The sequence below is a fragment of the Strongylocentrotus purpuratus genome, unplaced genomic scaffold (genome assembly GCF_000002235.5).
Source record: "Strongylocentrotus purpuratus isolate Spur 01 unplaced genomic scaffold, Spur_5.0 spur5_scaffold_6, whole genome shotgun sequence".
Taxonomy (NCBI): Eukaryota; Metazoa; Echinodermata; class Echinoidea; order Camarodonta; family Strongylocentrotidae; genus Strongylocentrotus; species Strongylocentrotus purpuratus.
The window spans coordinates 40,300,948-40,328,015 of NW_022145612.1; the positions used below are offsets into that span (position 1 = coordinate 40,300,948).

At 38.4% G+C, this 27,068-nt stretch overlaps 1 non-coding gene across 2 annotated transcripts; it reads right to left on the reverse strand.

The window, feature by feature from the left end:
• Window positions 1-4,359: 4,359 nt before the first annotated feature.
• LOC762802 lies at window positions 4,360-26,790 on the reverse strand. Of its 2 annotated transcripts, none has more exons than XR_004061734.1 (4): window positions 26,755-26,790; window positions 13,958-14,186; window positions 9,810-10,028; window positions 4,360-6,388 (listed from the first exon to the last, which is right to left on the reverse strand). It is a non-coding gene; the product is annotated as an uncharacterized LOC762802 (transcript). The 2 variants fall into 2 exon arrangements; XR_004061733.1 differs by lacking the exon at window positions 26,755-26,790 and adding an exon at window positions 15,780-16,800.
• Window positions 26,791-27,068: the final 278 nt, after the last annotated feature.

Here is a 27,068-nt window from a genome sequence, read left to right on the forward strand (position 1 = left end):
CATCAAACTCTGGCTTCGTGCCTGCAATCATGTACTGTAAGCATGCGTGACCACAGTTTTTCCAGACCGTACCCCTAAACGAGTATTTATTGTGAACCAAAATACATGATTTCACCTGTTTTTTTCCCCGAAGTTACACCCCAAACGCCGGGTAATTAAAAAAGTGTACTCCTAAACAAGTATTGTAAAATTGTAACCCCTTGAGCATTTCGAAGTGCGATAGGGATTACCATGTCAGTTGTTGACAATGTAAAATAAATCAAATTGCGCTTCTGATGTTAAATTCACAATGTACACAATTACTTCAATAGAGAAGCAATAACATCGACCTGAACACTTCCAAATGAGTTTAATGCACATCCATCATAAGTCCTTTCTTTGAAGAAAAAAATACTTACTTTTCAAATTTGATCTGTTTTATAGAAAGTACAATATGTAGTGTTTATAAAAAAAGTACACAATGTAAAGTGAACAGTTACTATATGCAAAACACAATATAAGATATTAATATATCCCGTATACTAAAGAATCTTGCAATCTGATTGGACTAAACGAGGTCACATGACAAGGAGCATCTCGATTTATTATTGCATCAGAGGCTTTTAGAGTACTATCACAGGGTGATAGTAGGTGGGCATCCATCTTGATCTAGTGAAAATCTTAAGATCGGTTCAAACCGACTCGCGCTATATAAGCATCCTCTCGCGGCCGTCGCCAACACATTGAGCTAACACGACGAATTATTGAGGGCTAGAAAAAAAATACCCCTAAAGAAGTATACCGGTGCGAACATTTCCATAATTTGATTAAACGAATTCGTTTTCAATTGCTGCCTGACGTAGCAACAAACAGAGTTGACAAAGGACTTAACTCAGTTTCGTTGACGGACAGCCATGCATCAAGTCTCTCGTCTTCTTTGTGCATGGCTGATCGTCAACGAAACGGAGTCAAGTTCTTTGTCAACTCTGTTTGTGCTCAGCAAGCAGCCAGTGAAAACGAACTCGTTTAATCAAATTATGGAAATGCAAGCATTACTTTAAACAAAGAGGACTTTTTTTATTCCTGGCTCCATATTCAATTTTGTCAGTAATTGGTGGCTAGTTTCGTCGGCAATCGTTGGCCTCTACACCCCTCCCCGACTGAAAAAAGTCTAGCGACGCCCCTGATTGAGGTGTCATATGAAAGGGCAGGAAATGAACCTTCTAGAAATGTGATTTTCTATTTGAAATTCAGATACCGCCCGCCAAATGACTTTTTTGTTTCCTCTCTTCATATTGTTTTTAATCACTCATGCGTGAAATATGCACCATAATGAGTTGCATCAAATGAAAGAAGACAATCTAAGCTTTACAAATATATTATGTGTCATTTATTAATTATAATTGTGATTAAGTTATGATAAACATCGCTAACTCTCGGTTTCGTTTTGTCTGGGATGCACTGTACAGTGGTAAACCTTTGTCATAGTACGTTGTGCGTAAAAGCGTCTGCACTAAAATGCATACTGTACTTTGGCCGCTCCTGACACAGACAGATCTTGGTTCTATCTATGTCCTAGAGAACCCCCCCCCCCCCCAGGAAGGGGGCGGTTAGTGTCGTTTTTCAGGTACGAAAAGTGCCCTTTTTACTTTTGATAAGTGCCCCCCTTAACCTCTGATAATTGCCTCTATTTAAAAATTGAGAGGTTTCCGTTTTACTTTGACAAGTGCCCCTTCCCCTTCTGATCATTCCTCCTTTGCATCTAAGATGAGTGCCCCTTTTTACCTCTGATAAGTTCCCCTTTTATTTGTTGACATAATGCCTTTTTTCCTTTCTAATACGGACCTTTTCCCTTCTGATAAGTGCTTTTTTATTTTTTATTAAGAGCCCCAGTGCAAATTCCCATCATAATGACCATTTCACCTCTGATAAGTGCGCCTTTTCAGGTGCAAGAAGCGCCCCCTTTTCACCTCTGATAATTGCTTTTTTCCTTCTGATAAGTGACTTTTCATTTTGACACGTACCCCCTTTTCTTTTTTTTTAATAACTACCCCCTAAAAGCAACTTTATTTGTAATTTCCCCAAAGCTCGCTCTGTACGCTCGCTTGAATTTACAGTTAATATTATTATGTTACCTGCTAAAGGTCTATGTAGTCTTACGTGATTAGATTGTGCTTAAAACCCAATCAGGATTGTTCTCCCTCTCTCTTTACAAGATGTAATTTTTGCGCACTTCGAACTCCAAAATCTTAAAATTTGTGCTCCCTCGCTCGCAAATGCATGTTCAGATCATCACATTCATGAAATATAATCTAAATTCTCGAATATACTGCTCTTGTTTATACAATTTACAAGCTTTGCTTTTTATTAGATTTACCTATATTTCACACAAAAATATATTTGTATAATTTCAGTTTAAAGATACTCTGTCTCTTTTACAGCCAACATCACTGTAGTAATGTGATATTTGCTATGTATATCCATCAGAAACTTTTTTTTTTTTTTTTTAAATGATATTTTATTTCCTTCCTCATAATTTCACATAACAAGAAATTCACATAACAAGAAATTATCAAGATAAGCAATATAAAACAAGATCTTTGATACAAGACATTTCATAAGTTACATCAATCAATGAACATAGAGAAAAAAAAAGGAAAAAGAAAAAAAAGTCTTGCATGTAACAGTGTATAATCAAAATAACAGTAGAGGAAGGTTTAAAGTTACATATTACCATCCTATCACAACACTCTCACACCCCCCCCCCCCCCTCTAGCCCACCCACACCACACCCCCTTTCACACACATAAACAACCATACAAACACAAACACACACTGCATGCAACCTTTTCCCTCAACTCACACCACACAAACTCTTCACCCCCCCCCCTCCCCCCTCCCCCCCCCCCCCCCCCTAGCCCACCCATCTCACACCCCCTTCACGCCGACACACACGCTGCATGCAACCTGTTCCGGTTTGTCCACCTGTACACGAGAGAGAATTAATAATACTACTAATAATAATAATACCCACATCCATTAAGGTAAAAATGCATCGATTTGTTCCCATTTCTGTAAGTGCACCCCCAGTTTCCCCTTTTTGAAGGCTATTTTGTATTCCTCGTCTCTGTAATTTTTAAGCATAATGTACTGTTTTCTGTACAGATGGCAAAGTTCCTTCTTTTCTAGAAATAAAAATGATATACTTTACTAAAAATATGATACAATTTATTACAATATTCTAGCAGTATTGCCGGATATTCCCATAAATATGGGTTTCCAATCATCAATGTCAATTTCGATTAAATGTAACTTTTGAATTACCTCCTGCCATAATCTTTTAACTTTAAGACAATCTAAGAATAAAGTTGGTATGTCTCTACTTCTAGTCTACAAAAGGAACAAAAATGGTCTACTCAAAACCAAATTTAAAGAGCTCTCTTTTCGTATATACAGCCCCTTGTAATTGTTTGTATTGAAACTCTCTATGTTTATTACAAAGCATTGCACCTTTCATCCTTGTGAATGTTTCTTTCAACTCCGTCATTCCAAGATCAAATTGACAGTTGCCATCTGTAACATGTAATGTATACTCTTCAATGAAGTAATCATATAACCGCCTAGATTTTATATCACATAGTTTCTGTAAACGTCCAAATATCATCAATTCTATTTCAAAATTTTCAGTGTCCACTACCATAAAATCACTTTGTATCCATTCGTTTCTGATTGCTGAAAAGATATTTTGAATTCTAAGCAGGCTTTTAGTTGCAAAACCCAAATTTAAAAAATGTAAGATCGGTTTTAAATGACCTCTGACAATTATATCTGATGCTTGAAGTATACCTTTCTGAAATAGTTCGACATCAAAAAATGTGTTATTGCTGAGACATATACACTTATTGCTAAATATAATCGGATTATTCTTATTTTCTCCAAAGTGTCTGCATGTATCTAATTCTTGCCATGCCTTCAACATGTCTTAATAAAAAGATGGTATACCCTTCAAGTCCATTTTATTTATATCATAATTACAAAGAAATATAATTCGACCCCCCAGTGATCTGAAAAAAAAGTGGTCAAAGGTTACTTTCCAACCTGAATACTTTTCTCCATAGAGCAACCGTTTGATCCACATTATTCTCTGAGTCTTGATAAATATCTTAAAATTCGTTACTCTGAGTCCCCCAGCGCAGTAATCTTGATATAATATTTTCCGTTTTATTCTGTCTCTCCCTCCCCAAATAAAATTAAAAGAAATCTTTTCGATTTCTTTAAAAATGTTGTGTGGGACTGTCATAAGAGACGAAACTTGTCTGTACGAAACAGTGAAATACTGCCCTCTCCGGCAGAATAAAGTAAGCTTAGCAACGAGAATAATGGCGTTTCCATCTAGCTTTTACTTTCGTATTTATGGACATATAAGATACGACAGTCACATTCTGTAGAACTTTGCAGGAATTATAAATATGTCATGTATGTCCTATCTGTGAAATATAAACGTCAGCAGTGTCCTAATATTCAAATTATGCAAGCCCCCACATTAATTTTTAGGGAAGTTCAATATTAGTATTATCTTTCAAATGCAGTTAGAAATTAACCTTTTCATTTTTTGGCCTGCAAATGGGACATAGTACCTTTAAATAACATCCCATTGTTTTTTTTTTTGTATATATCTCCGTATGTTATTTCGACAGTATTATTATTACTTTCATGACCTTATATTATTGTATGTATTTTTAAAGAAGAGTTGTTTTCATTCCCGTTGTTTATTGCTAGTAAACAAACTAAACTGAAACTGAACTAAAACTGAACTAAAACTAAAGGTAAATAATCTATTTAAGCATGCGAATAAATAATATTACTCTAAAAGATTAAAATCATTCAAATATAATACAAAGAAGACTTGACGTGTAATCAATTCATTACTAAATAAGCCTAGAATATCTTTACCTATATATTTTACTAATGACAATGAAATATATATCCACAACATATCGCAACTGAATTTAATCAACTTTCATAAACTGTTGTAAACAGAAAACCAGTTCAATGTCCAATTCTTGTAATAATACTTCAATTTTAAAAACATCTGATTTGATCATCTTTGCACCAACTTTAATGAAAGGGGTCTTCTTTTATATTTTAGACCCTTTCGATTTTATATTCGATCTCTCTCTTTCTACAGGCATAGTCCCAGATGAACTATAAAATTTTAAAAATCTCCTGTATTTACAAAGATTAATCCTCATAAATTCGATAAACCCATATCCATTCTTCCAATCATATCGAAATTGTTATAAAAATACATTTATAAGAGATTATATTCATTCTGCGTACATAAAATTAGTCTTCCTGACTCCCAATATGGTTTTAGGCAAACATCATTTGATTAAATTATGGTTTGATTCGAATACATTATGGTTTAATATATTTACAAGATAAAGTTCTGTCAGCAATTAGTACCAATACATTAGTCAAATCAACAAATTATTGATAAATCCTAGTAAAACTCACCATAATATTACCTTCTTCCATATAGGCAGTCTGATCTAAATTAGCTATTTCACTCGATAATTTACTTCTTACAATCGATAATGTTCCATTAATGAGGTCAAATGGTATCTAAATAATATATTAGTATAATAATAGTAATATTTCGCTTTTATATCGCGCTTAATACATCTACGATGTCTCTATTCAATGTGCAGATATTGTATAGATTAGAAGACTCTCTTGCATCATTAGTTATGCTCTCACATCTAAATTACTGTATTGCTGTTTGGGGCAATTGTAATCGTAATAAAACAGATACAAATCTTCCTGGTTTCTTTTACTTTCAACATAAATTACCATTTGCGATTTCTGAAATGTTCACTCTAATTACTAAATATATAATCATAATATTCGTTTTTAAGGATTTGTTTTCACTTAAGGCCAGTAGAAACAAATAGTATCATGAAATCAGTGAGACATAATTTCCCTGTAAGACAAAGACATTTTCACATGCAAGACAATCGTTGTTTTTTTCATTAAAAAGTCGAAGCAGTTGTTTCCCGTGAAATATGTATAGTTATTTTCCACAATCTGCACTCTGAACTGTAATGAATACACAAATTAGTCAGCTTTGGATTTTGTGCTTTTGCCAGGTCTTACCAAATTAATACATATCGAAAGGCAAAACCAGAAAGCATATAATGCAACCAATAAAAACGCCATAACGATTCCAAAGAGGAATGTATAGACATCGAGAAGGTGATATTGAAAGAAATTGAGTTCTTTGACAGGGGGTCGCATGTAAGCCCCACCAAACTTGATAGCGTGTTCGATCCAGAAAGCAGCCTTATCGGGTCCACTCATTGGTTCACTGCGGTAAATGGCCGACACTTCTTTGGCTGTCTTGGTGTATCTGTTAAAAGGAGCAAAGTGAAAAATAATCATAATTGATTTCGTCTTTCTTAAAACTAAAATTGCCTCTTGTTTTCCAAATCATTGATGGACAAATGATCATGCAATACTGATAGTAATTTGTTTTGAAATGTGCATGGCGTAGCTGGGCTTCTAAAAGTCGTTCGTTAGGCATTATGACATATTTTATTTCTCTCTTTAAAAAATACATAGAGATATAACTTATATCTATTTGTTTTTATAAGAGAGAAATAAAATATGTTATGATATGCTTAACGAACGACTTTTAGAGGCCCAGCTACGCCATGCCCATTTCAAAACGAATCACTATGAACTGAACTAATACATTGTTTCATGCCTTCATCCGTCTCTCCTGAATTCGCTCCTTGCGGTAGAAATTGTACCAGAACCTAAATATATCTTGCATTCGAATCGATTCGCAATGGCGGTGCGATTGTTGGAAACATTAAAGGGGGAAATAACTCCAAAGAATAAGTCTAGATATACTGTAAAACGATATGAATTCCTGCTTTTTGATGTTCAATAAATCTTACGAACGTGAACAAGAGATATTTAAATTAAATTTTCTTGGTATGATGTTATGACTGTTAGCATGACACGGGCGCAGCCATTTTCTTGAAAATTTCATGCACCAAGGTTTAATTGGAAACACTTTTTAATTCAACAACAAAACCTTTAATTTTCATTGAGGGAAAATCATAGCCGAGAAGGTAAAAATTACATTAAATTTTTGGTGAAAAATATATAATAGGGTAACAAGTTATTGTAACTTATTTATTTACAAATACTAAAATAAGGCGGTTGAAAAATCTATTTAAAAAAACAATTTCAATAAAAAAAAAAAAAAATTTCAATAGGAGCAGATTAATAACAGAAACCAATCAAAAAAAGTTTTAGAAAAATCGGAAAATTTATAAGGAAGTTATTAATTTTTGAAAAAGTATGAAAAAGTATGGAACAATGGAAATCACTACACAAATCGCCAATTTTGTTACCAGTTTGTGACGTCATGGCCTCACTTTTTATCAGTTGCTTTATAAATTGTATCCATTAATTCTCTTTTTATCCCCCAAAACTTGATTTCCCCATGCTTTTGCCTAGGTTATATGATTTGTGTCATATTGCAGGCATGACATTTCACAAACTCTTTTATGAACTTTGAAGAATTGATACTATTTTTTTTATATTGTATATTCATAATTATTTATTCTTTTATAAATTATTCATCAAAATTCACATTTTTCATGATTTAACTGAAAAATTACTCTATCCACCATCCAATTATCCACTCATGTTTTTAATGTAGTCTGTACCTCTGTTTCTCTTTGAATGCTATACTTGTTTTTGTTTTTTCCTTCTTAATCGTTTGATTGATATGTCATAGTTTGATAATGTTTTTATTTTTGGAGTGGACTTGGCCTTTAACCCCAGAACAGCACCAACTTATTTAAGCAATCTGCGTTCTGGCGATTGGAGTATAATAGCAGGTGAATGAAATGCTTTAACACCACAAACACCTGGGAAGGAAGCATCTATAAATTTGAATACATTTCGTTGATAAACAAATCAGCATAGTACGTCATGCAATCGAGAAAATGGCGATGCCCATGTCTTGATGAGAAACTTTACTTTATTCTTGCTTTATGCCTTTCTCATACACTTTGGTGGGGAATCTTGTAGATTGATGGGCAAGAACGCATTAAACCTCTCAGAACCAAAGTTTTTATGTGGGGTTACTTCTCCTTCAACAAATACATTTTCGTAGGGCTTTCGGAAATCCGGATTATGATTATGCAGGTCATGCGAGGAACGCTGATCAGAACAGGAGTGAAGGCAGAATCAAATTAAACAGAGCGTGTATAAAGGCAAGTTTTCCCACATACGTCATTCAAATAGTGGAGGTTCTGGTTCCGTTGACACCGCCAAGAGTTTTGTATTTTAGATTCGCTTACAAACAGAAGGAAATAAATGAATAGATAAATAAAGGAAAATTAAATAGACAAAAAATCTCAATATACTCAAATTGTGCCATACGCGTATTCTTAAAGGACGCTGACGACTTTTCCCATATATAATGAAGTGACGGGTACCTGAATGGTAAATTGTTCATCTCAGGGAACGCATTCCCTGCTCCAAACCAGGCATCCCTCCCCCCCCCCCCCCCCCCTCCCCGCGTGGGCCTCATATTGTATGCAACTGCAGGAGCTGAATGTGTATAGAGGAAATAAAGCATCGAAAGCATTTTGTGTTAGCGCAAGAACCTTGAAGACTCCTTTTTGTCCGAGAGCCACAGGTTATAAAACAGCTAAAAGAACTAATTTTCACACACAATGAAGCTATTGGAACGACATCATGCATGATCGTATATTACAGACCAATAGGCCCGAATTCACAAAGGAGGTTTGTCGACAAACCTTGGTTTTCGTACGTCATATGACGCGTTTTACGCGTTTTTTACAAACCTGGTTTGTAAAGATCAAAAGGAGGTTTGGCGAAACAAAAGGAGGTTTGAGCTCAAACCTTGCTTTGTGAATTCGGGCCATAGAGCCTATAGATTACGCTCTTTGAAGTGAGTGGTCGAGGGAGGAGATCTTTTGTCAAGGATTTTTGGACAGAAATTAAGAGCAAAGTGAAAGCAATAGATTCCCTTTTCTCCTCTTCCCCGTTCTTTGTCCATGGCCCTGGGAAGCGGGGGTGCTGGGGTGCTGCAGCACCCCCGGAATTTTTCCAGGGGGGGGGGGGGGGGGCACAGCACCCCCTGCAAATTTATTTGGTATGATATATTTACTGTATATCATTATAATGCTTCGCTTACAAAATTGTCAAACAGCCGACAGCCACAAATGAAGATTAGAAAGTAAAAAATGATAACGTTTCTTTAACAAAATCCTATAAAATTACCCCTCGAAGCGATTTTTTTTTTTTTTTTTTTTTTTTTTAATATAATGATAAAAAAAAATTGTGGTAATTGGTGACCCAAAATGACAGACCTTATCCCCCCCCCCAATACCGATCGATCAAATTTTCAAATTATGAAACACACAAAAAAACAAATGTCCTCTTACCCCCCTGTGCCTCTGTCCCTGTGCGTTTAATGTACATGTATATCTGTTTTCAAAAGTAGCCTAATGCGTCATTCCCAGAGATGGGGGGGGGGGGGGGAGCGACTTCAATGAACACCCAGTGGTTTGATATAAACTATTTTGTATATAATATGCACGCAAGACTATTTTGTGTTCATTTAACTAAAAAAAATTTAGTTCATACATGTCTTCCATACTTGTATCAGAACACCCTTTTTGTTAAACAAATATATTATAGCAATACTGATTCTATGAAATAAGATTTCTTCTCATATACAAATATTATCATCTATATTCTATTTTTAAAGTTAACAATACCTTGGATTGCGAATGACCTCTTCAATGGCTTCGTAGATGACATCAGCACTCAGGGACATTTTATCGAGCCTCTTCCCCGTACCTCTCACCTCGATCCTGGCTGCGACATCGGTTGGTCGCTGTGAAGAGGAATGACTACGATGGGTACACCGTGATAGTTGGCCTCCTGGAAACCATTATTACCTCCTTGGTACATCAACATCCTGGTCTTAGGATGACCTGGAGAAGAGGGTTATGTAAGATGATAAATACCGAGTCATAACACTTCTACTTCTAGCCTGAAATGCAGTTAATTAGACGTTTCACAAACATTATGTATATCATGAAATCAAAATTTTGGGTGAAAGAGTGATACAGTGATACCGATACGAAAATTAAAAGGAATAGGCTACATGCAGGTCTACATATTTGCTATTATATACCTCATTTTAAGATTCTTTACTAATCCTGTCTTCTGATTGGTTGAAAATGCAGTCATGTTCTTAACCATGCCCGCTAATTGAAATTCATAGTCATTTTTCCCGGCTCTACCGGTTTATATCCATTTTTCATAGCACTTTTTCCATGGCTGTGAAACGTGACGTCATTTTGCTGCGATCCCCATTTTGGTTTACGTGTTACCGTATAAGTTTCTTTTGTGCGATGACCGATGCGCAATACCGTTAACGGTGTTTGAGTGCAATTCGATTTTGGTCGCTGCATTCAGGCGACGAATCTACCAATCCACGATCGTTAACGGTTTATATCCATGTTCAAAGAGATGGAAACCTAAATGGGTGAGTCAACATTTTCCTTTTTTTCGGTATATAAAATATATATTGACTGCTTTTAATATTCGAGGCATAGTGGTTTCTATAGGGTCTCGGGAAACTCACAACCTGCTATGACCGCCATAGCAGGTTGTGAGTTTCCCGAGACCCTATAGAAACCACTATGCCTCTCAAAGCAGTCAATAATTATATCCTTAATAATAACTGCTCATGAATATGAACATTCTTTAATGTGTATGTGTGTAGGGGTATGTATGTGTGTAGGGGTATGTTTGTGTGGGTGGGTGGGATAATGAATCAGAGCAGCCCTACAGATACGCATGTGCATACTATTCCATTACAACTTTTATTGATTTTGACGAGTAACTCCATCCCCGCGGCGACATCGGGAAACCTCCGGGAGCAATTCGCACAGTTACTGCAGAGATGCATATAACCGCCCACCCCAAGAGAGTGTGATTAGTGAGTAAAAGTACGGCAACTTTCAATAATCGGAATTTTCTTTTTTGACGAAAACTTCAGGGAGATTATCAAATGGTGTGCTGATTGGGACCAGGAGATCATCATCGTTTTGGGGCTTTTCTTTTTATTTCATTCGCAAAGTTGTCTAAAGAACGGACAAGAACACATTTAAGAAGAAAATTATGCGACAGAGGTGTTGATGTTGAACGACTTTGCTTCCTATTATGTACATCATTTTATGTGTTTTATTTTCCCACAATAATATATGAACTGTGTACTTTATGACTGCTCGAAAGATGTTACGAATGTAACAAAATCCTCTACAATTGGTAAAATCTTGAATGTAGCAGATTATGAAAAATTACATTCAACAGTCAACCCTTGAGTCGGAGGACTTGTCCGTAGATGTTCGAGGAGAAGTATGCAAGGCGTTGGAGGTGAACCTTGACCTCCCCGACAATCTGGTGGCGAAGGTAAAGCAGACTCTTATAGATGAGCTATCCGACACCATCACCACGAAAGTAGCTGAAGCACTGAAATAAACTTATGGTTTCGAACCAGGTGAGAAGGATAAAAGAATCAATGATCATGAGAAGAGAGTCAACGATCTTGAAAATCAACGTGATGACGCTGAACAGTACTCGCGAAGAAACTGCCTAGTGTTCCACGGCCCAGAGGAAAAGGAAGGAGAAAATACCGACGAGGTGCTTAAGAATTTTTACGAAGATAAGCTTGGAGTATCCATCGAAAACAGCGACATCGACGGGTCCCATCGACTCGGAACACAGAATTTGTGATTGATTATTTAATGTACTCCTTATATGTAGTGAAAAACCAGATAAGATTAACCGCCATACAATCATTGGAGATTATAATCAAGGTGGATTAAAAATGTTACAATCATCTTCCTTCAGTTATTAAAGGATTGAAAATTGCATAGGTAAAACGATGGATTAATGTAGAAAATACAGGTAATGGAAATGCTTTTTAGAATACTGTTTGAAACATCTCGGGGGAGATTTGTTTTGGTTGTGCAATTTAAAGTTTAATGACCCCGGCAAAATATCCAATGTAAGGAACCACTTTATACCTAAAATTTTACTTTCTTGGAGTGCGTTGACATTCTCCTCTAAATTGACTGATGTGAACATTCAAGATCAAGTGTTGTGGAATAACTCTCTAATTAAGATAGATGGTAATATTTAAGCACAATGGGATAGATATTAGAATAACTTGTATAAGACTTTTGTTAGATGAGCATGGTAAGTGTTATTCTCATATGACATTTTTTTTTACAACTACTCATTAATCTCCGCAATTTCAAAAGAATGGGAAATGGTATCCTACAGCACCAAGCTGAAACCGAAACACCCCAAGAAGAATTATTGCATAATTTAGAGAAAGTTTTCAAAGTATGCAAATATGTTCATCAAATTTCTGTTGCAAAGATCTTTAAAGTTCCGATTTCTGAAACAAAATGGGCTACAATTTTAACTGAACCTGTTCAAGACTGGAACAAACTTTACACTATTCCATTTAAGGAAAGGAAGGAAAGGCAAGGAAAGTGAATAAATAGAGATTGCTTAGGGAAAATCAGTAGAACCCTTCAAGTTAGTGCTAGGATACACGAGCTAGATTGAAATGTAAAAATGTTTTCTCTGGGAGATTTCCACGTCGAGGCGAGATGCGAGCCCAAGTTTCCATATTTTCGATAAAAGTATTGGACCCTCGTCAATGAGGAGCTCGATCTAAGCCTGCCTGCACGTCATCCGTGGTTAAGAAGGGAGTCTGATAGAGAGAGAGACACTACAGGGCTGAGCTGCCCAGTCGGCGGCGTTGTCTAACAAGCCTAGAGACTGGACAAGCGACCCGGGGCTGTGAGGGGCTCATCAGATGGAAGCTACTCAATATTAAAGTTATGTATTTGTAAATTATTTATATTCTGTTCCTCTTGAACGTCAGTCACAATTTGAACTTCATTATACCTCTTTATAATTGTATTTTGTTGTGATTTCTGATAAGGTAGCAGTTTAAAGAGCTTCATGTATTTTAACGATCTTTAGATTTACAATGATTACCTAAGTCTATAGTATCCATTGAATGGATACTATAGACTTAGGTATATATCCATTACATAGTTTTAAATCGAGTTCCGTTTCTAAATGAAACTTTATTCAAATACAAAAAATTGTCATTATAATGATCCCTGTTCGTTTTGCGATATACCGAAAAGAAAACTATTGAACATTTCTTTTGTAACTGCCATTTTAGTCAAAGTATTTGGGCTAATGTAGGAGATGCTAGCTTCACTTATCTTCTGCCTTAATTTCACACCTCAAATATACTTTTTGGTTATAAAGAAGAGCGAAATGATGCATTAAACTATATTAAACAACACCCATTTTTGTCTGAAGTAAACAAGACATTTCCTTTTTTTTTCATTAAAAATAAAATAAAATAAAGACATATAAGGATGAGCAGTAAATCTATTATATAAATGGGGGGGGGGGATGGGTTCACTTTAAGATGGCTTATGTTAAAGCATGCAGTTGAAAAATATTGTTGTGATATTGGTTGTATAAAATGTCAATGTGAATTTCTGTGTTTTCTATAAAAATAAAAATTGCCCATTTGGTAGGCAAAGATATAGATTTTTTTCCAAATCGGTAGTTCAAGTGGGGGGGGGGGGGGTGGGGGGGTGGGAGGGTACAACATTTTCGCCCTATGCTGGATATACACAACTTACTATGTAAATTTGTCTAAGTAAATTTCTCTATGAAGATATATAATAAACATATTCATTGATCAAAACGCTTCGATTTTAATTTGCATCTGTTTATCTTTTAATGTAGGGGATGATATGTTTATTATTATAAGAAATTATCAAAAATAATAATAAGTTGGTGATATAGTTACCGAGAAGATCGTTTTGAGGTAGCCATGGCATAGCCTTCACGTTAGAGGGTAGCTCCCAGTCAGGCAGTTCTTTGAGCTGCCAGATGACCTTCTGCGGCAATCTTCGGAAAACTTCGGCAAACATCGCCACTAATTCGGGTCTGATCGTCGTGATGGACGTCGAGTAGGTACCGAGGGTGAAGATGATAACGCCATGATCTCCAGAACTCTGAACAAAGTCTTCTAGCTCCTATATAGACAACGAATAGAATTTGGAAAATACTGAGACATCTTTCTTCTTTTTTTGGGGGGGGGGGGGGGCGGTGGATGCTTGTTTCTGATTTTGTTTTTAATTTTGAGCTGCACATACTGAAAAATATTTGGCACTTTCAACACATGCACTCAGTGGTCGATCCAAGGGGCATGGGGAAGCGCCCCCGGCAAAACCCAAATTCGACATAATAATGGGCCTATAATCATATAAACATTATTTTTATTAATAGAGAACAGATTAACCCTCTGATTGTGCCTCCACCAGGATATTAGCCCCGCATTATATTCGATTTATATTCTTCTAAAGTATTTAGTCTTCCTTTTCAATCCTTATCATTGCTTTTTTGTTGCACTGATTTGGAGTTGAAAAGCACTTAGGAAATATGTGTTCTTTTGCTCTTTAATTAAAATCAATATATCTCTTGGTTACTGTAATGATATGGATATTCTCGTGTTTACGTTTTCCTCAAAGGTTCATTGACGTACATGTACAAGGCAAATTCCTGGTAGATTTCGCTAGAACTATTTTTACAAACATACATGGTGAATTCCTTGTATGCTATTTTTAACACCTGTTCCGAGACGTTGCGCTCTTAATTTTGGCTCTACTTTTTCGGCTTGGCCGATTGGATTAGGTGTCGCTGGGCGTGTCGCCACAGTTGACTTAAATTTAATTAGGCAAATTTGGGAAATAGATTTGTATTATAATTGGAAGGGTTTTTCCTTGTTGCCGGGTCTGTTCACACTATCGAAATAGTATGAGAGAGGAAGTGAGGATTACGGGTGTGTAATAGCCAGAAGCATGTGGGCTCGCTAGTGTGGACGGACATAGCAACATGTATCCCTTTTTATATTCATTGAATTAATTTCCAGGGTTGTTGGGTCTCCGGGTGATTTGCATCTCTTGTTTGCAAGATTAGAATGTAAGAGACACAGGTGGGTGCGTGAAAGAAGTATGTGAGGAATAGAGATGCGGATCATCCGGAGCGCCTTATATCCGGGGGGGGGGGGGGGGGTAAATTCGCCAAGAAATATAGGACCTTTTAATACGGAAACTAATTATGGGTGGATTGATATTACGCAAAGGGTCTGTGTGACACGCCTCAATTTTTGGGAGGACGAGGCGTGTCAGTTCGGGGGATAAAAACCGAGTTGCGTCTCTGGAGCGGGACCTCTTTTCCGTTACGATACCGACATGAGTTGCTAATTTGCTTCAATTGGGTTGCCCAGCCCCAAAAGATGAACTTCGTGATTTATTAATTCTACGTTTATTTTAATAAATCTTCAACTCCAATCAAGAATTTGTTTTAATGACTTTGATTTATCTTCGTTTTCTACACTTCAAGAACCTAAGTGATACTTTAACATTTTCTGAGTCGGTACTAGGCGGGGCGGCTTTGGCCACCGGGCCGTCTCGCATTGGATCGCTTCATTACTTAGCATTTCGGTAAAATAAAACATCACCATCATCATCATGCTCATAATTATCATCTTCATCAGCACCACCATTATCATCATTATAAACATCAATTCATCATCATCATCATCTGATCATCTCACATGCACGTACCTGTGTGAGAGGAGAAGCTGGTCGGCAGGTTAGTCCACCTACATAACGTTTGGTGTAAGAGCGTGAGGAAAGTCTACAGCAAAGTGGGTATTGAACAAAAAAATATCGGCCTTTGCGTACGTTTCTAGCAGATCTAAATCGTGGCAGCTTTGACCCGTCTCTTTCTGTATCTCGCAGAACCAGCTTTTTACGGCTTTAGCCAAGAGTTGTAACTTCCAATTCTCGAGCACATTCATTGTTCTCTGAAGAAATGTCATTCTATTGGTATATCCAGTACCGAAATCGGGCTGGTAGGCGCGATTAAATGGTGATATATCCTCGAATAACGAACTCATCATACTGTGTGTCGGTGTCATAGCTACAAGTGGAACTTTCCTACTTTTGTTGGTCTTCATCTCCAAAAAATCTCTGATGAAATATCCACAATTCCACGCTGTATCCACAACTATCCCATCGATCCCCTCTATGTTTCCCATCAAGACCTCGTCTCTGAGTACAGATAAACAGTCGTTTATATTATACTCCACTATTTTAAGCCCAGTCTTAAGCTGCACCTGTGAGCTTTCGAATGCATTTTCGGCAATGAGATTGCTGAATACGTCAACGATTTCTTCTTTAGGCACCATGTGTTTGAAGATCTGGAATGAAAAATTTGAATATGCGGGGTCTTCGGCTCGATGTGAGAAAGCTTCACTGATGAGAAATGTAACATTGTGACCTTTCTTCAAAAGGCTCTCTGCCACCTTAGATCCGGCAATAAAATGGCTTCCCATTCCATAGTAAGATGACATAAGGATATTGAACCCAAATGTACAAGAGCAACATCCAAGAAGTATGAAAATAAATGAAGTAAGCGCAACACATCGTGTGGAAGCCATAGTGCTTTATATTACGCATTCAGTGTGGATTCAAGCTTGCCAACGGCTGCATCCTGTATAACCGGGGTATACAATGTTTGATATCTCGATCTTGTCACTAACGGTAGAGTGAATAAATAGTATAAACCTCTTCTGTTCCGTATCTTGAAGCCCGCTTTCACACATGGGAGATATTCTTTAAAGCTGATTAGTTTTAAGAGCTTCAAACATACACAATCATTCACAAACAGTCGGTGCGATCGTTTCGAGGTTCACTGCTCTTAAAGGTTCAGTCCACTCCAAAAATAATTTGCTTTTAATGGATGCAGATAAACAATAGAAACAAAGCAAAACCACTTAGAAAATCACTGCACAAATTGCCATTCGGTTTAGTTTGTGACGTCATTGCCTCACTATTTATCAATTGCTTTATATATTTTTATTTCATTAATTTCCCTTTATATCCCTAAAAGCTTGATTTCCCCATGCCTTTTTTAGTAGATGTTTCTGCATTTATTGATAAATCAAATATAAAACATTCAAATAACAATAATAGTATATATGTAATTGATTTGTCATGAAGAGTGATAACTTAAATACACACACACACACACATAAAAGCGCCCCTTTTTATCTTTGATGAGTGCCCCTTCTCATCTCTGATAAGTGCTCCTTTTATTTTGACATGTGCCCCTTTTTTTTCTTTCTTCTAATATTTGCCCCTTTTCCTTCTGATAAATGCCCCATTTTTTAATTAGAGCTACCTCCCCTTCTGACAAATGCTTCTACTCACACCTCTGTTAAAATCTCATAGTCATAGGTGCCCCTTTTCCTACAACAAGTGCCAATTTTCCTTTGTAATATGTGTCACTTACCACCTCTTATAAGTGCCCATTCTTCTCTTATAAGTGCCCCTTTTCATCTCGATAAGCGCCCTTGTTATTTTGACACGTGTCCCCTTGTCCTTTCTTATTAGTGCCGTTTTCCGTCTGATAATAATTGCCCATAATTTTACTTTATAAGTGACCCTTTACGTTCTCATAATGATTGCCTTTTTTCATCTCTGGTGAGGGCCCCTTATCAGGTGCGAGAGGTGCCCCATTTTCACCTCTGATAATTCCCCTCTTTTACTTTGACACTTGCTCCTTTTCTTTTCTAATAAGTGTGTTTTTTTTTTCCCTTTGGATATGTGCCCCTTTTTCCTTTCACCATGAAGAGTGCTCATAATTTTAAGCAACTAATAGCAATTTTTTTCATTAATTTCGCCAAAAGCTCGCTCGCTAGACTCGCTCGCATTTAAAGTTGATATAAATATGTTTCTCATTAAATATCTTTTCAGTCTTTCGTGATTAAATTGTGCTTAATATCCCATCAGAAATTGTGTTTTTTCTCCCATCTTTATAAGATGTAGTTTTTCGCAATGCGGCCTCATAAATCTTAATTTTTGATCGCTCGCAAAAAAATATATCCAGACCATCACACCCAACTGCAAAGTATGAATATCTTGGACTATATAAAGAGAAAAACAATGTTGAAATATCCCTGATAATATAATCACTATATGTAGGGGTATATACCAATGTCTAAAAATGGCATAGTTTCACTTTGAGGTTTCCCTATGTAGGTGCCCCTTTTTCCAGAGTGCCCCTTTTTGTTGATGCCTCCCTCCACTCTGTAAGACGCACCACAGCCTCTGGATATAATTATAGTAGATTGGATATTAACTTATTATCTCATTGCTCAAAGTGTGTAGAACATAATTTGTTATACAGTGCATCCCGTAAAAAACGAAACCGAGAATAATCGATGTTTTATCATAACTTAATCACAATTATGATTAATAAATGACACATATTCGTAAGGCTTAGATCCTCCCCTTTCATTTGATGCAACTCATAATGATGCATATTTCACGCATGAGTGATTAAAATCAATTTGAAGAGAGGGAACCAAAAAGTCATTTGGCGGACGGTATCTGAATTTCAAAGAGAAAATCACATTTCTAGAAATTTCAGTTTCTGCCCTTTCATAATAAATTATGACACCTCAATCAGGAAAAATGAGCAAGGAATAACAAAGTTCTGTTTGTTTAAAGTGAGGCTTGCATTTCCATATTTTGATTTCAAAGGTCCGTTTTCACTGGCTGCCTGCTGTAGCAACAAGCAGAATTGACAAAAGACTTAACTCCGTTTCGTTAACGAAAATAAATAGACGAAAGACTTTATGCATGGTTGATTGTCAACGAAACGGAGTCAGGGGTGGGTGAAGGGAGGGGGAGTTTCACGTTTGACGTTTCCTTAAATTAAAGAGAAATATTAAAGGCGATTCGTTGTACCCTTCTCGACTCTTAATCCTTTTCTGAATTCAGTTTAACCCTCCCGCGCGAAGCGCGGAAGCTTCGACGTTTCCTTTTATTATTAGAGAAAGAAGACGATTCGTTGTTCCGTTCTCGACTCTTAATCCTGGTCTGTATTATTATCCCCTCCCGCGCGAAGCGCGGAAGCCTTGACGTTTCATCACATTTTTAGAGAAAGAAGATGATTCGTTGTACCGTTCTCGACTCTTAATCCTTGTCTGGATTTAGTTTCCCCTCCCCCCCTTCCCGCGCGTAGCACATAAGCTCAGACATTTTATTAATTATTAGAAAAAGAAGACGATTCTTTGTAGACCTACCGTTCTCGACTCTTAATCCTTGACTGAATTCAGTTTCCCCCTCCCGCGCATAGTGCGGAAGCTTAGACGTTTCATTAAATTATTAGAGAAAGAAGACGATTCGTTCTCGACTCTTTATCCTTGTCTGAATTTAGTTTCCCCGAAAATGTTAAACCTCTGATTTCTATCTCTGATATTTTAGGATGGTGAAACTTCGAGAAAATACAAGTAGTTGTAGTCTCTCTCGAAGCCGTCCCAGCGGATAAAAGTCACAGTTCTTAGAATGGGCGGCCGAGCGACTTCCATAGTGGGGGGGGGGGCACCAACAAAAAAGGGCACTTTCTGGGGAAAAAGGGCACCTTCAGTGGGAAATCTCAAAGCGAAAATATACCATTTTTTAGACATTGCTATATATCCCTAAATTGTTTCTCTTCATACATCATACAAAATATCGCTTAAGCATCATACTTTACAGTTGGGTGTGATGTCTGAATATGCATTTACAAGCGAGCGAAGCGAGCCAGAAAAAATTCAAAGATCTGTGAGGTCGTAGTGCGAAAAATTACATCTTATAAAGAGGAAAAAAGCCAATCGTGATGGGTTATAAGCACATTTTCATAACGAAACATAATTATATCATCATTATATGCGAGCGAGCGCAGCAAGTGAACTTTAGTGGAAATTGCTCTTAGTCGCATTAAATAAGGGGCACGTTTAATGATTACATGAAAAGGGGACAATTATCGAAAGGGATAAGACACTTATTAGAAAAGAAAAGGAGCACGTGTCAAAGTACAAAGGATAATTATAAGAGATGAAAATGAGGCATATTTTCACCTGAAAAGAGGCACTCACCAGTGATGAAAAAGAGGCGTTTACAAAAATGGGAAATAGGCATTTGTTGACGGAAAAGGGGCACCCATCAGATTTTGATAGGGGCATTTAAAAGAGGTGAAAAGGGGCACTGACCAGATATGAAATGGGGCACCTATGAAAATGTAAAAGGGGCACTTATAATAAAGAAAATGTGCATTGTTGAATGAAAAGGGGGCACCGTTCAGATTTTTAAAAGGGGCAGTTATGAGAAGGGGAAAGAGCTCTTTCTTTTTAATGGGGGCACTTATCAAAGGAAAAGGGGCACTTATTAGAAAGGGAAAGGGGTAGTTATGAGAAGGGGAAGGAGCTCTCTCTTTTTAATGGAGGCACTTATCATAAGGAAAAGGGGCACTTATTAGAAAATAAAAGGGGCACATGTTAAAATGAAAGTGTGCTCATCCGAGTTTAAAAAAGGGGTAGTTATTAAAAGGAGAAGGGGCACTTCTTACAAAGGAAAAGAGGGGCAGTTGCAGGGCTCAAATTAATTTTTTGTCCACGGGGGCTCTTCCCCCCAAAAAGAGCCCCCCGTGAGCCTTCTCACGGGGGCTCTTTTAGTACTGACGGGGGCTCTTTTTTATACACATATCCATTGAATTGGTACCTACGATACTCCTCAATTATTTGCTATATCATCATTATCATTTCAATCAGCATTTTCCTTACAAATTTACAAGCTACATAGCTGTTACTGGCCTGTGTATATAATATATACGCATACAACACTGATCCTTATGATGTCTTTAATGTGACATATCTTCTCCTCCCCTTGCAAACGAGAAAGAAAACAAGGTCATTAAAAGGGATTAAGCGACAAATAATGATTGTGATTCAAATTGATGCGAATATTTGTTTGAATAAGCACTGCTATTCAACAACTTTTACAAATCTCAGCCATGCTTACTGAGTTGAGACGTTCCATTCAATGTAAATACTCATTAAAGAATACACTTCTCCTAATCTGAAAGTGATCTTACAACACAGTGGCAGATTTACATGGCTGAGATTTGTAAAAGTCGTTTTTTACAAAGAAGATTCTGGTGAAAAGCATTGCTTATTCAAAAAAAAAATCCTTGCATCAATTTGAATCACAATGATTATTTGTCACATGATCCTTTTATTAAATAACCTTGTTTTCTTTTTTGTTTGCAGGGGGAGAAGAAGCTATGTCACGTTAAGAAATCATAAAGATCAGTTGTATTATGCGTATATTATGATACCAGAACAAATGTTGATTATCAGAATGTCATTTTGAAATACCTCTATACAAATACCACATTGTCTTTAGCCCGTAACAGTATTAGTTTGATCCAATATAAAGCTATTAATCTTTATTTAATTCAGTATAATGCTTTTCCTTAAAAATTGTTTTGCTATTTTTTTTAGTGTTGAGACGCTAAGAAATGGTTTCAAGTGTACATTACACGAACCCTGAACCATTGCAAAATGATGGTGGTACTCTCTCTCTCTCTCTCTCTCTATTTTAATCATGCATTATCAACTACATATAAAGCAGCAACCAAAAAACTTAGGGTTATCTGAGATAGGTGAAAGTAAGAGTTAAAAAGAAAGTCATGCTAAAACGGCGCTTCACTTCCCCCCCCCCCCTTGAAAAAAAAATAGAATAGTAGTCCTCCTCTCCAGCATCTCTCTCTCCCCCCCCCCCCAGCTTTAATGTCACATTTTCACTTGGCAGCCCAAGGGGGCCGGGAGGAGGGGGTTACACCCCCTAACCCCCCCCCCCCCCGTAGATCTGCCCATGTTACCATATCATTCCACGACATCTTGGTCTTCCTCTTCTTCTCAATACGGACTTTTAGATTTGCGTAGACGTGGACGTGTTACGTCCTTTTAAGGCACTGGCAGCCACACGTCACGTCCTTTTAAGCACTGGCACTGCCTTAAAAGGAGGTCACACGTTGCAGCTCGTTCTCATCGTGCAAATCTAAAAGTCCCTAATATTGATTTACTGGTCGAGTTTCATTATTTGCTGGTCATTTGAAATCACCAGATTTCAGCGGGTTAACGCTTTCACAACGAAAAACTTCTCCATGACCATGTTTCTGCCCTTGCGCGATCGCCTCCAGCTCCAGCAGACATGGCGCGGCAGCGTGCACACGTACCGCTACTAACGGCGCAGTAGGCCTATAACCACTGATGACGGCAGCACTGCACTGCGAGCTGAATCGGTAATAACTAGGCCTATCTTGCACGCTAATCTAAGTTCCATTTCATTGGTTTAAGGTTTGAAAATTGGAACTCAATATTGTGTTAAAGTTATAACAGAAAAGATAATCTTTATTTTATAATTCCACGGGGGCGATTTTTAATTTTGCAATCGCCCCCGTGAGCAACCTGATGGGGGCGATTATGTAGCTCACGGAGGCGAATCGCCCACCGCCCCCGTGTATTTTGAGCGCTGGGCAGTTGTCAAAGTAAAAAGAGCACCTCTCAGTTTTGATTAGGGCAATTAGCAGAGGTGTAGGGGCACTTATCAAAAGTGAAAAGAGGCACTTCTCGTACCTGAAAAGAGGCGCTTACTAGAGATTAAAAAGAGCACTTATTCAAGATAATTTCAAGATTTATGAGAATGGAAAATGGACACTTACTGCAAAGGAAAATGGGAACATGTCGAAGGAAAAGGGGCATGTGTCAAAAATAAAAAGGGCACTGTGCCCCCTCTGCCCCCCCCCCCCCCGGAGGGCCGCCTCTGTCTTAGGGGGAAAAATTGCCGGCCGACCGACATCTCACCGACTTCTTATCCTTTTTTTTTCTTTCTTTCTTCTTTTCTCTTTCCTTTCTTTCCTTTCTTTCCTTTCTTCCTTTCTTTTCGTTTCTTTTCTTTCCTTTCTTTTTCTTTCTTTTCTTTCTCTTTCCTCTCGTTTTTACCCTCCCCCTTTTCTCATTTTTCCCGACGGCAGCGCAATTTTACCGACAATATCCTGACAGATGGGGGTGTCGCACCCCCCCCCCCCCCTTTAGCGACGCCCCTGGTCACGAGCTGGAAAAGTAATGAGGGGGGTGGGGGTCTCGATGATAACTCATCATTTGAAGGTTTACAAACATTTCCATGGGTTATATGCACCCACTGAAAAAAAATCCATGTATAGGGTTGCTGCAAAGACCCCAGTACCCAAAGATCCCACGCATGATGATAAGACAAACTCGAGAGAAAAACACATTCTTTCACATTCTTTTCAAGTGCCCCCTTACCACCTGCGGTAAAAAAAAAACCCTATTCAAATCTGACAGGTGCCCCTTTTTCTTCAACAAATGCCCCTTTTCCTCTAGAATAAGTTCCACTGTTTCATTTTCACAAGTGTCCATTGCAGGCGCGTACGCAGGGGTGGTTTTGGGGGTAACCCACCCTCAACTTTTCTTAATGCGTGGGTTTTTAGAGAATAATCCCCCTCAATATTTTGTGTGCTGAAGGGTTTTAAAAAAACTTACCTTACCCCCCCCCCCCCCCCACTAAACGAAATATCGGTCGGCATTATTTCCAATTTCCGGGACACCAACAACAAAAAGTATGTGCTCTTACCCCCCCCCCCCCCCCCCCCCCCCTCTACGCTTATTCACTGGCTGGCTGAGTCGCTGCGAATTTTTTCATCAAAACTGGACCCCCCCCCCCCAAAAAAAGAGCTCTTAACCCGGCCCCCCCCCCCCCGCTTATTCACCGGCCGGCTGGACGAAATATCGGTCGTCGCGATTTTCGAATTTTAACTCCCCCTCCCCCCCCCCCCCCCCCCCATTTTCAGGTGCGAGAAGTGCCCCATTTTCACTACTAATTACTGCCCCTTTTACTTTGACACATGTTCCTTTTCCAATCATTGGCAGATCCAGGAATTTCTTACCGGGGGGGGGGGCAAATATATGAAAAAAACGATGGAGCGAAGCGACAGCGGCGAGGCATCAGCGGCGAGGGAGCGGAGCGACCAAGCGGGGGTGGATCTAGGAGGGGTCAGAACCCCCTCCGTGAGTAGGAAGCATTTGCAACTTTAGAACCACATTCGGCGCATTTTCAGGCACTTCCTGGAGTAATTATGACGTAAAATTGCTTTCTCCTACCCCCTCCAAGAGTAGTGATCTGTCATATTTTGCAATTTAAGAACCACATTTGGCCCATTATTGTCCACCGGCACTTCCTGAGAAAAAATGAGGCCTTCTGATTGGTCAAAAGTAAGAGAAAAGTGATCTATCACGTCGCGAGACGTTGTACTTGTTCGTTGCCGCAGAAATTATCTCGAGTGTATAAACTGTGTCGTTATCAGGGGCGTCGCTAGACCTTTTTCAGTGCCAATGTCCCAAAGTCTATATATTTAACCCTATTATCCCGGGGCCAAGAACTAAGTTTTTTTCAGTTTCCTTCCTCCCGTGCGAAGCGCGGAAGCTTTGATACTTAATCAAATTATTAGAGAAAGAATTACGAAGACGATTCGTTGTAGGCCTACGGCCGTTCCCGACTCTTACCTCTTGTTTACCCCTCTCGCGCGAAGCTTTGACGGTTCGTTAAATTATTAGAGAATTATTAGAGAAAACGATTCGTTGTACTGTTTTCGTTTCTTAATTCTTGTCTGAATTCAGTTCCCCCCCCCCCCCCACCCCTCGGAAGCTTTGACGTTTCATTAAATTATTAGAGAAAGAAGACCAGTGGCGTAGACAGGTTCGTACACCTGGGGGGGATGACTCAGGGGCGGATCTAGCTTTTTGCTAATGGGGGGGGGGGGTTGACCAATAATGACGATGCGGAGCATCGTCCACGAGCCGCGAAGCGGCGAGCCGATTTTTTTTGGGGTGTTTATTTGAACCCCGTAAGTGATGTTTTCCTGGCATCTATTAACACAATGGAGACCATAAAAAGTAGTGCATGATAACGTCTTTTTAAATCAAGTAACAGTTAAATACACAGTTATATCCAGAGTTATCATGTGTTTGGTTAAGTTACCAGATGAGTTGAATATCTTCTCACAATATTTGCACTTGAAAGGGTTTCTCTCCAGCGTGCGTTCTTTTTTTTTTTCTTTTTTTTTCTTTTTTTTTTCATTTTTTCCCTTTTTTTTTGTTGTTTTTTTGGGCCGCCCAAGGGGGGGCGGGTTAAACCCCCTAACCCCCCCCCCGTAGATCCGCGCCTGTTTAATCTTGTGGTTATCTTGTGGTTTCCAAACCACAAGATAACCACAAAATACTTGTAAGATTTTTCTTTTTTTTTACCGTCTGAATTGGCTTTCACCGTGTGAATGCGGCTAATAACAATAAACACAATTACAATAATGATGAGGATTATTAATATCATCATCATAATTATTATTATTATTAATATTATAATTGTTATCATTATTATTATAACTATTATTATCATCATTATGACTTATTAAGTAAGCAAATATCACTCCCCAAAACCTGGGGGGGATGATTGTACATGCCATCCCCCCCACCTTGTGAGGTGGGGGGGGGATGCATCCCCCTCATCCCCCCCCCCCCCCCCCCCCCCGTTGTCTACGCCCCTGAAGAAGACGATTCGCTGTACCAAACTTTAATCATTATTCATTGTCTGAATTAAAAAAAAATGTTTTAATTTTCCGATAAAAAGTCACAGTTCGTAGGGGAAAAAAAATTGCCGACCGACATAAAACATCTCACCGACTTCAAACTTCTACATTGATATAGCACACGAGGGTCGAGCAAGAATACCGACACAGTGGACCTGACACAGCAACATAATTATCTATGCGTTTCTTTCTTGCCCCCTCGACGTGTATAGACGTGGTGTCTCCCAACATCCCCCTCTCTCTCTCTTACTCCCACCTCTTTTCTCTCAGGCTCTTACCCTCTCTAATGCGTAAATGCTACCTATACGGTTAAAACATGCAGCCTTACAAATATCGCAAACGCATGCGCAGACGCATGATTGATCTAGGCTAGGCTATAGCGTATACACCCCATCCCGGTTGCGTTATTTTTTTATGCGGCACAGATTGGGGCTTTTTTAAAAAAGGGGTCTTGATTTACAGACTAATAGTGGTCGTGTGCGTACTAGTTGTAGAGGTCTGTTTTTAATAGTGTTACATGTAATCCACTACCGTATGGAAAATCATTACATCAACTATTAAAATGCAATTGAAAATCTGAAGAGGAGGCAGCATGTCAACAAGGAGAACATCACAATAATTAGTCAATAAAACTTAATTAACTTAAACGAAGAGGAATGTTATCTAAACACATAGTTCGCGATGGATATTCAAACTTCTTCGCAGCGCTAATGCGCTAGCGAACATGCCTAGTCTCACGTACGTGCAGACATTATTCAGAAGGGAAAGAACGTACTTCCCATAGGCTCAACACGTACCATGCCCCAATCTGTGCCGCATAAAAAAATAACGCATCCCGGTTGCGTCTGATTTTTTTCGTACCACGGCGAGCCCAGATTCCATACATTTTCATACAAGCTACGTAAGCTTGCAAAGAGGTCACAAACAATAAGACTTTGATTATTGTATTGCTTTGCCTCACTATTTATAAGGTAAAAAACTAAATAAACTGAGATTTGAACCCTCACGGCAACTCCAAGGTTATAAGTAACACGCTGTCCTTACCGATTGAGCTAAAGATGAGTTGATGAAAGATTGATTTGTATAATTACTATCACCCTATTGACAACCCTACTGGATTCCACGTGCGCATGCGCTGGTTTCCTTCGCGAGTGCGCATGCGCATGTCTCCATTGAGAGCTAGCTAGCTCAATCTGGGCTCGCCGCGCGCCGTACGTATACGAAAAAATAGGTAAAAATATGACGCGCATCCGGCCCGGTAAATGTTTTCGTTCATGTCGCGATCGACGACGGCTTGGCACGGCCTGACTCTATTTTCGATCTTATATTGGTCTAGATCTACACCTAGAGTCTATTGC